Source organism: Belonocnema kinseyi, chromosome 9 (genome assembly GCF_010883055.1).
Source record: "Belonocnema kinseyi isolate 2016_QV_RU_SX_M_011 chromosome 9, B_treatae_v1, whole genome shotgun sequence".
Classification (NCBI taxonomy): domain Eukaryota; kingdom Metazoa; phylum Arthropoda; class Insecta; order Hymenoptera; family Cynipidae; genus Belonocnema; species Belonocnema kinseyi.
In genome coordinates, this window is record NC_046665.1 from 94,521,142 (window position 1) to 94,532,971 (window position 11,830).

Here is an 11,830-nt window from a genome sequence, read left to right on the forward strand (position 1 = left end):
CTTAGTTTTTAAGAAATAATTAAAAATGCAATTGGAACTTTTCTACTTTTTATTTTTATTTGTTTGAATACGAATCAAAATGGATTTTTTTAATATTAGCATCGGAAGTCGGTCTTATAGGATTCCAAAAAATCCCACTAGTGAAAATTGGGTAATAATTATATGTTTAATATCAATTATTTAAACAACTCCTTATTTTTTTAAAGAATTTTCACTTAGAATGGATATCGGAATTCGCGTTTGTCCGAATTATTCAACTTATTTTCAACGTATCAGTTAAAGTTGTATGATAATTATATCTAGTTAATAAAAATAATTTCTTAAACAATTTGATATTCTTTTTATTATTATTAATATTCTTAGCATACTGCTGGAAAGTTGTGGTTTTTTCCTAAAATATTAAACATATCGTCTACTTTTTTCAATTCGTGTGAGGTAATTATGGATGCGAAATAACAAATCAAATTATTCAACAAAAAAAACATTATTTATAACTATCGTTTTCTATGGCAATGCTAGAACAGAAAGTTAAAAATTAAAAAAAAACGCGACTATCTATATTAAATAAAAAAGATGGTTATGAACTATAATAATTTGTTTGGACAATTAATATGAAAAAATTTAATTTATTTTGTATTCTATGGCTAATTATAAAAAAATATTGAAGTTGAACTTGTTGCACATTATATTAACGACTCTGAATAATATTTACAAAAAATTCTTTTTTCTTGCACTGACACAAGACTTTTTTTATCAATCTGAAAGTCTTGAGAAAACGGAACTTCTGAAATTAAAAAAAAAACAACTTTTTTTATTACATAATAAGTTTTAAAAATAATCTTTGATCAATTATCTGCCAAAAATCTCGTAAATACTTAATAATAATAATGTATTTGAAAAAGTTGACATCAAATAAAAATTGTGATTTAAAAATTAATGATACTATCCCTGATCTTTTTACGGGACAAAGTTTTTTATTAAATGTTCCTGCAAAACAAAGTTTCAAACTAATATTTGTTTGTTTTCGAATTTTTAAATTGATCTGCTATATCATCAGAGATTGTACCTTACCGACAGTAGATCAACCCTCCAAACCATGAAGGCAGAAGAATCTACACAATATCGATCAAGTTAAGAATCTTCAATAACAGAAAATGCTTAACGTCTTAATAAGGTTAGATGGAAAATAATATTTTTAAATTAAAATTAAAATTATTTCTTGAAAAAAAGATCCTACTCCATCTTCACTCCATTGGGAATTCCGGTCGGTAAGGTACAATCTCTGATGGTATAGCAGATAAATTTAAAAATTTGAAAATAATTACTTGTACCATTACCACCTAGCTAAAAATTAGCGTTATGTCCTTGAATTAAGAGTTCTTATTCTGATCCCTCTAATAGCTTAATTGGAAAAGCACCTGACCGGAAATCAGAAGTTTTGTGGTTCGTTTACCAATGGAGTGAAGATGGAGTAGGATCTTTTTTTCAAGAAATAATTTTAATTTTAATTTTAATATGTTTTGTGTGTAAAAAACTAAGCTTATTATAAATCAATATGTCATTTCAGTATGCCATGATTTTCTCCATAGCGGGTAAAGCTTTGTTAAATACTCTAAGTGTTAACAAATTTAGAAGGCCCTTCTTTGAATGCATCATTATATATGAAGTTAAGGTTATATACTTTACCTGTCTCGTTTCGGGAATTATATATAATGCCTAGAGTTTATATAGAATGCCTAGTCAATGTATTTAATGTTTGTTTAATTACATACTGTCTTAAGTGGCCAGACATTATATAGAATGCCTAGAAAATGTATATATTGAACATTAAATTACTATTATTAGATTAGTGTTTAACCCCTTGGTGGAATGTTGAAGTCATTTGATAAAAATTAATTTTTTGTTTAAAGTTTCAATCTTTTCTTAGAAATGAAACTATATTCTTTAGAAATCGTTTCTTTTTCTGCTAAATTAATTTTTAAAATTGAAAATTCAAGTATTTTGTTTGAAAATGTATTCTATTTGGTAGAAAATTTAACTTTCATCAAAAAACTATTAAAAATGATTAAAAATACAAATCTTTAGTTGAAACGAATCTGTTTTGTCTAGTTTTTCATTTTTTTCAATTAACTGCTTCTTATTTCAATTTAAATATTTAAATAACACCAGCGGTCAGATTTTTTTTATCTCACAATTTCTTAAGTATCATCATACACTAAGAGAAAGGAATTTAACTTTTACGGTCTAAGATTTAAAAAATTGGTATAGCAATCTAAAAATTTCAAGATTAAAAATATAGATAATAAGATTGTAGTCCCACTTTTTTAAATCTAAGGTCATAAATGGTATAAACCATTTTTCTCAGTTAAAAATCATAATTCTACTTATTTTTCAAGATTTGTTGAGTTATCTGGAATTCTTCCAACAAATTTGATATAATTTATTTTCGTTTTTGAAAGCTTCAAATGCTCGATTATATAACCCATGATACTAATTTGTTATACAAACAGCAGATTTCGTTGAAACATGCTGAAAATATTAGGTAAATCTTTATATCGGTATGCACGAATTAAGTAATTATATTTCATTCCTTAACATTGAATTTAATTAAATGTAAATACATCAAAAGTTCTAGCTTGACGTCTATAAAATATCAGATAATTACTATACGAAAAAATTATTATAAAATATAATAAAGTACTGAAATATTCACCAGTTACGTTGTTCACAACATTATGTATTATTACATTGGATACATTTTCATCTAATTGGAAAATATGAAGATTGTGTATGCTCCCGTCTTATCCTTAGCAGTCACCCTCAATTTTATTGGTGAATATAATAATATGAGATATCTATAATATTAAGCTCACATTTTTAGGTTTACCACAAGTCACAATTTACCAACTTAATCTAAATTCATTCCCTTTTGGCCTAATAAGATTAATTCTATTTTTGAAGAGAATAAACAAGAAAAATGTAATCCTGTCTTTCTTGTTGCAGATTTAAGCGCAGAGTTTGAATGTTTACCTAATGGTGAACCTATTCCCGGGGTTTCTCGTTCCAGACCTCTCAATTTTCCTGGCATAAATTATTCTCCTGAAAACTCTCCTCCTCCCGTCGAGCCTCTCCTTCGTGCAAGGTCAAGGTCACCTCTTGTCGAGACTTCTCTTCGTGCCAGGTCAAGGTCACCTCCTGCTGGAACTTCTCTTCGTGCCAGTGCAAGGTCACCTCCTGCCAATACTTCTCTTGGTGCCAGTTCAAGTTTACCTTCTGCCAAGCCTTCTCTTCGTGACAGTTCAAGGTCATCTCCTCCCGAGACTTCTCTTCATGTCAGGTACAGGTCTCCTTCTTGCAGTGACTCTTCTCCACGCGTACTTGGAATTGAATTTGAACGAATGAGATTTATTCGGCTTATTCCAAATAATAATCCAAACTTGCGATTCGAAATTCGCAAATACACTTTTCCTCGCAATAAATCACTTCATTTAAGAGGAAAACTGATGGCAAGCAAGCCCATGCCAACCGAAGAAAAAATGGTACTATCAACTTCCAATGGTGACGTATTGGCAATATTCGAGAAAAATAATAAAATTCTTCGTGGAATATATTTTCGGGTCCATGAAAATCTGACTGAAACTCGAGTGAAAATAAACATAGCCAGTGGGGTGATTCAATATATGACTCCAGAAGAAATACATGCGACTCCATTAAGCACCAAAAACCCAATCTCTAAGCATTTTAAAGTAGTGACGGTAGTCAATTAATTGCAATAATAAGCTAATGTTTTATCGTTCTTGAGGCTTCCATCTTTTGTCAAGGCTCTTACGAAAATATTTTAGAAAGAAAATAATGAAAGCCTTATAATGATGATAATGTTTTGTTCATAATTATTATTACTGTATTGTTATTAATATGTAGGTACTAATTACAAAATCTTAGAAATAAACGAGGTAATACAAAAAATGCATATGTCACTCTCAATTGAAATTTCAGTGCCCTAAGGAAAAAACACGATACTATAGTTTTAACTAAAAAGTTGATTTTATAACTAAAAAGAAGAATAATGAGATAAGAATAATAATTTTCTACTAAAAAATACTAATTTTTAAATAAAAAGATGCATTTCAACTTTTAAAGCTAATTTTTATACCAAAAATCGAATAGTTCAATTTTAACTTTAAAAAAATAACTTTTAGTAAAAATGAACGGAGTTTCAACAAAATAGTTCAAATTTAAACCGATGAAATATGATAAAAAGATCAATTTTTTACACACAAAAGATGCGAATTTTCGAACCAAAAAAATTAATTTCGTACAAAAATCATGAATCTTTCATCCAAAGAAATGAATTTTTAACCATGAATATTAATTTTCTACCAATAAATTAAATTTCGACAAAGTACGTCAATTTCTAACCAAATACTTAAGTTTTTGACTATAAAAGATCACTCTTCAACCAAATGTCAAATAAGTAAATTTACATTTAAAAAGTTTAATCTGAATCAGACAAATAATGAGTTTCAAACCAAATATTGTAACGGAAAAGATTAATTTTTGACAGAAGAGCACAAATTTTAAACAAACAATTTTTCTAAATATTTCTTTTTCAATATATTTCATATAGTTTTGCTATGTTTCTATATCATGTTATCTTTTTCCTCGTTTTATTTTGCGTGCTTTTCATCATTTCTTTTTTTCTGTTCAATCGTAGCCAATCAAAACTGTAAAAAGTTGTATCACAACTCTACCTAGAGGATCTAGAATCAGAGCTACGTGTAAAATCAATTTAATTCTTCCTAAAATAGCGTCCTGCATTTTGATTAGCTGAAAAATGCCACAAAATTTAAACTAGCTAATCAGAATTCTGGACAACGGTTCTGATTAGCTAGTTCGAATCCGGCGGTATTATTCAGCCAATCAGAATACAGAACGGCATTTAAGGAAGAATAAAGTTGATTCCACATGTCGTTTCGATGACATGAGGATTATGCCAGATAGCGTTTTGGGTAAATGAATTTATTTACGTAATTATTGTTAAAAAGACACGGTGGATTTTTCTAATAGTGTTTTTTTTGCTGAAATTATTCCATTAATTATGCAGATATGTATCGCTCCGGGTTGAAAATTAGCTTAAAATTAATTTTAAGTTTTTCAGATTTTAAAATGTGGGGTTTCAGAATGTAGAAGACTTTTAGACCATTTTTTTAACTTTTCAGCATTTACAAATTGCTTAAGTACACTGAATTTTCTCAGAGTGTTAATAGAATTAAAAAAAGTTCTAAAGATTTTTTGAAATTTTTAAATGATTTTTTTTGTAAGAATTTTCAAGGGAAATTTAAAAACAAGATTGCGAAACGTTTGGAATTATTTCCTAACAAATTTCTAACGTGTTTATAAGAATTTTTAAAAAAAATTTGCTACAGTGCATAATTTTAGAACAAATTGTAGTAAGTTCAAGAGATATTCAGACGTTCTGAAAGAATTTAAAAATAAATAAAATGGGTAATTTTTTTTTTTAGAATTTTGTAAATTTTCACGAAAATGGAAGATTTTTCAGGTTCTTAATAAAAATTGAAATAATTTTTTATTTCACAATATTTCAAAAAACTAATAAAAAAAGAAAGAATTTTCCTTATATTCGTGTGACAGTAACGAATATTTTTTTATTTTAATAAATGTACTTTGAGAAAAAGTTAAAAAACCTTTTTAGGTACATCAAACAATTTCTTAAATTTCGAAAAAGATTTTAGGAGATTTAAAGCAAAATGTTTCAAAGTGGCCAGATTACTAAATAAAATAAGAAATCAAGTAAATCAAGATATAGTTAGTGGAATTAAGAAAATTCAAAAGAAACTTTAAACTTTAAAAGATTTTTAGAAATGAAGATTTTTAAAGATTTCAAATCTCAAACTTTATGGCTTTAAAATAATTTGGAAAGTTTTTACGAGAATCAACAAATCTTCTGAAAATGTCTAGGATTTATAAGAATTTAAGGTAAGTTTTAAAAATTGTGAATTATATTTGACAATGTTAAGAAACATTCAAGCAAATTAAAAATATTTCCAGGAATTTAGGACGTTTTAAATAGATTAGAAATATTTCAAAACTGGGAAATATTTTCGAAAATTCATCAAATATTTCAAGATTCTTTTTTAACTTCTAACATTCCGGAACTTCTTTTAAAAGGACTCGAATTTTTTATGATATTTTGTGAAATCCTATGAAATAAAAAAGTTTCTGTAAAATCTTCTAGATTTTTTTAAACATTTCTGAAATATTCAAAAATCTTTTCTTTTTTTTTATTCAGTTTCTCATGAAAATTATATTTATCTAAATTTAAATACAAGCTGATTTTCTCAGAATTTAACTTCAACATGGATTTATTATAACACTTCGAAAAATAATTTTTGATTAGTTTGAGTGTTGCCAAAGATAAAAAATATTCCATAACGGTTTTTGTTTGAGAGTGACTATACAAATGCTACAATATTTTAGCTTCGTTACAAAGTCTAATATGATTAAACGAATTATAAATTGTCTAATTATATCATAAATAAATTGTTAAATTGCCATAAATATTTCTATTCTGGAAATTTAGATTTTCAAAAAATTATTGATAAATTATTAATTATAGATTAATGCCGCTTTTTCCTATATTAGACAAAATAAAAAGTACATGAATCTCATTTACTACCTGACTCTATACTATGAAAAAAAAATTTAAGGGCTTTGATTTAACCAAAAATGACTAGAAAACTGAAAGCAACTATCTAAAAAAGATATCCGAAAGCAACTCAAATGTTGAAACCTTTAGTAAATTTTTTATAAACAAATAAGTGAATGAAAATGGTTTTTGTGGGGATTAGAGGCGATGCGTGACCAGATTCGCACTAAATTTAAACAATTTATGGACACAAAAAGTTTTTTAGTTAAATTAGTAAAAAATTTGTAAACAGTTTGTTATTTTAAAAGCAATCGTTAATGAAAAAATATCCACATCAGTTATTTTTGATGAAATTGATCAAGTTTTTTTCTCTGGAATCGATCACATGTTACGTGGACATAAAACCTAAATATAATATTTTGTCATAAAATAGAAGTTAATAATTGTCTAAACTTATGGCAAGGAATTATTGCTAAATAATTTTGATTATATTTCACAAGGAAGCCAAATTTTAGTTTATAAATTCATTAGCCAAAAAAAATTTGTTCACAGCATTGTTAACGAAAATAAAAATTGTTGATCGTTATTAAAGTATTAAAAAAAGTTTAGGCATGTGTAATTAACAGTTGATTACACAAAAACAGTTTAAATGCTGAAAAATAACCAAATAATGCATTTGTTAATTAGGTTTGTTTAAACAATGATAAAAAGTTATTGATTCATAGAAAAAAATCATTGCTAAATACCTAACTATTAATTCTGTGGAAAAAGCGGTATTTCATTCATAAATAAGTATGATGATAAAAATTTGTTCAAACAATTGTTATTCCTAATAATAAATTGTTTACTGTCGTAGTTTAAACAATTATTAACTTTTATTTTTTCAGTAAATTTGATAATTATGTTTTATTTAAAAATAATATATGATCGATTCCATAGAAAAAACTTTATTTATTTCATCAAAAATACCTGATATAGATATTTGTTTATCAAAATTTCTTTCAAATTAACGAATTATTTATTCTTTTCCATTAATTCAACTAAAAAACTCTTTTCGTTCATAAATTCTTCAAATTTAATGCGAATTTCTACAAAACTATTTTAATTTAATTATTTGTTTATAACCAATTCAAGACATTGCTTAAAATTTGCATTGATATTGGACACCTTTTTTTGATAGTTGCTTTCAGCTTTCCAGGTATTTTTGATTGAATGAAACCATTTTTCAGAAACCCGTATACTTCAAAAGTCAGTTTTTTCATTTATGTTAAAAAAAAATAAACCAAAAGTTAAAAATAGGTCATTTTGAAAATGAATACCAACTGAACACTACTTTTGTTGTCCAAATTTGGTCGTAAGATTTTTGATTTTATTTTCAGAAATTCTGCAAACTGACCGCGTCGTAGGCCTATCTGTAGCCTGTCTGAAACAGTTCATCATATTCTGGTCTATAGAAGTTTATTCGACCCGTCAAGTAATAATTCGCTAAAATAAAAATTATGCCAAAAGGTAGAACGAATTAGGGTAATAAAATATATGAAACCCCCTTTGATTTGCATATTATTACATTCCAGAGAACAGTTCCTTTTACTGACTCACATTCGCCGCATTTTCCGGATTTTCCGGTCAGGTAAGCGCCCTTGCTTATTTTTATATTTTTTTATCAAACAAAGTTGCGTGTTGACTTTTGCAATCGATGATGCAGAGTGGGCAAAGGCAAATAGCATTACACATTGGACTTAAGCCAGTTAGAGTTTGCTCTCTACTAGTGACGGTTCTCAGCCCCTATCCTATTCCCTTTCCACTTCCGCCTGGACTAGTCGGCTTAATTTATTTTGCGGCTTGAAGTTGCCTTTCTATGAAGTCTAACTTGTTTAACCGCCCGTCACGACGCAAGAGAGGGAGTTTAAACAGTTTTCCAGAGCGAACTTCTCATGCTCGTACGGTTGATTTTGCAAAGTGGTTTCAATGTGGAGGTTAGTGGTTGGACGTTGAAAATGAAATTGACCCAACTGAAATTCGAGTGTCGGCTATTCAACGATTCTTTTCGTCTCTATTTGCTTCTCTTTTCGAAAAGCGAAATTCGATTCAATACTCATTCCATCGAGAAATTCAAAAGTTATCTTCAATTACGCAATGTACTTCAAATAAGGATCATTCGATGTTGAAATAAAAATAAATTCGAACGATTGTGGAAGCATCCGAAAAAATGGTGTATAGAAATAAATTGGGAAATAAAAAAGATTTAACTATAATATCTGTCTCAATAGATCACTTTGTATCCCTTAAGGCGCTCCCTAGGAATTGATGTTCAGCCAATGTATTACAAATGGCAATTTTAGGTCTGCAATTATGAAATGCTTGATGTCATATTTTAACCACATAATCTGAAGGGGTAAATAAAATCCATCAGAGAGGGATTTTTAGAAAAATGGTCTTGTTGTTGTTCTTTTTTTTAATTAATTGAGAATATGTTATATTTTATGCGCCTGGGAACGAGCAAACCGCCACCGTGAGTGTACCCATGGTCTGCTCCTTTCCAATTTTTAATTGCGCAATGTACTTCAATAAAGGACCATTCGATGTTGAAATAAAAATAAATTTAACCGATTGTGAAAACATCCCAAAAAATTGGCTTCAGAAATAAATTGGGGAATTGCAGAAGATGGAACTATAGTATCTTTCTCAATAGGCCACTTTGCATCTCTTAAGGCGCTTCCTACGGATTGATTTTGAGACAATTCATTACAAATGACACTTTTACGCCTGCGATTATAAATTGTTCGATTTTAAATTTTTAACCAAATAATCTAAGGGGTAAATAAAATCCATCAAAAAGGAATTTAAAAAATAATCTTGTTATTTTTTCTTAATTAATTGAGAATATGTTCTATTTTATGCGCTTAAGAAGGAGCAGACCTCCACCGTGATTGTATCCACGGTTAACTAAATATCGGCACCATCGGTTCACCATGCGCACACTCAAGGTGACGGTTTGCTTCTTTAAAGATTTCATAAAAATTTCTAATATTTTGCAACTATTTTGGATAGATCAAAAATATTTTATAAAACTTTCTTATAGATTTCAGAAAGTTCACAAACATTTCAATAATTTCTTAAATACTTCAGAAAGATTTAAAAAATGTTACAATTATTATCAGATATTTCAAAAATATTGCAATTGTTTTTTAAACATTTCTAAAGATTTCAGAAATATTTCACAAAAATCTCGCAAGGATTTCAAGAATTCCCTAAAGATTTTAATGATAATCTCACAAATATTAGCAAATAATTCAAAAATATTTCGCAGAGACTTAAATAATTTTGCAGATATCATCAAATATTAAAAAATATTTCTAATTTTTTTCAAAGTTATCAAAAAGAATTCACAAATATTTTAATGAATTCTACCATGTTTAAAAAAATTTCAAATATATCACATTATTTAAAAATATTTCGCAACGATTTTGGATAGATTAAAAATATTTCATAAAACTTTCAGATAGATTTCAGAGAGTGTACCAAGATTTCAACCATTTTTCAATAACTTATTAAAGATTTCCATAATTTCACACATATTATAAAATGTTTTGAAAATATTTCAAACATCTTCACATATTTCACAAAGATTATATTTAATTTAACATGTTTATAAATTCAATATTTCAACGATTTCCCAAAGACTTCACGAAAAGATTTTGATAAGTTCAACAATATCAGATATTTACAAAATAATAATTCAAATATCTCCCAAAGATTTCCAAAAATTTCAAAGATTTCAGAAAGATTTCCTGAAGATTTCAAAGATTTCACAAATATTTAGACAATATTTCGGATGAATTAAAAAGATTTTAATTATTTCAAAAAAATTTCAGGTAGCTTTCAAAGAGTCCACCAAGATTTCAATAATTTCAATAAATTCTCAAATATTGTTAAATATTTAAAAAAGATTTCAAAGATTTCACAAATATTTGGCAAATATTTTGGATAAATTAAAAAGATTTCAGTTATTTGACAAAAATTTCAGATAGATTTCACAGAGTTCATAAAGATTTGAATAATTTCACAAATATTATCAAATGTTTCAAAATCATTTGAAACATTTTTCAAGATTTCACAAGAATTTCACGAAGTTTCTAGTTAGATTGAAATATTTCAATATATTTATAAATTAAATAATTGAACTATTTTCTAAAGGTTTGACAAATATTTTAATAATTTTACAAATATCATCCGACATTTCAAAAATATTTCACATAGTTCAGACAAAGTTTACAAAGATTTTCCAAAGGTTTCCTGAATAGTTCAAAGAGTGCACAAAGATTTCCAGGATTTTTATCAATTTTCAAATATTATTAAATGTTTCAAAAATATTTCGAAGACTTCCCAAGATTTCACAAATATTTTACAAAGATTATATTTAAATTAAAATATTTGTATATTTATGAATTAAATATTTTAATGATATTACTAAAATTATATTTTATGTAAAATATTGATGAATTTAATATTTCAACGATTTACCAAAGCCTTTATACATATTTTAATAATTACACAAATATCAGGTATTTCAAAACTAATTAAAATATCTCGCAAAATTTCCAAAAGTTTCAGAAAGATTTCAAAAAGATTTCCCCACGATTTCCTAAGGGTTTTACAAATATTTAGCAAAGATTTCGGATAGATGTAAAAGATTTTAATTACTTCACAAAAATTTCAGACAAATTTCAGAGTGCACAAAAATATTAAGTAGATTTCAGATAGATTTCAAGGAGTCCATAAAGATTTCAAGGATTTCAATAAATTCTCCAATGTTATTAAAATTTTTAAAAATATTTCAAAGATTTCACCAGATGTCACAAACATTTCACAAAGATTTTATTTAAATTAAAATATTACTATTTATTTATAAATTAAATATTTCACGCAAATTTCGGATAGATTTCACGAATTTCCCAAGGATTTCTTAAAGATGTGAAAAATTTCACAAATATTATAATAACTTTCAAAAATATTTTAAAGATTTCACAAGAATTTCACAAAGATGAGAGTTAAATTAAAATATTTATATAATTAAAAATTTGTCATAAGGACAACCGCAGGATTTCGCCGGGAGCGGGTGCTAATCTGAAAAATTGCACCCGCTTCCAGCGAAATCGCGGT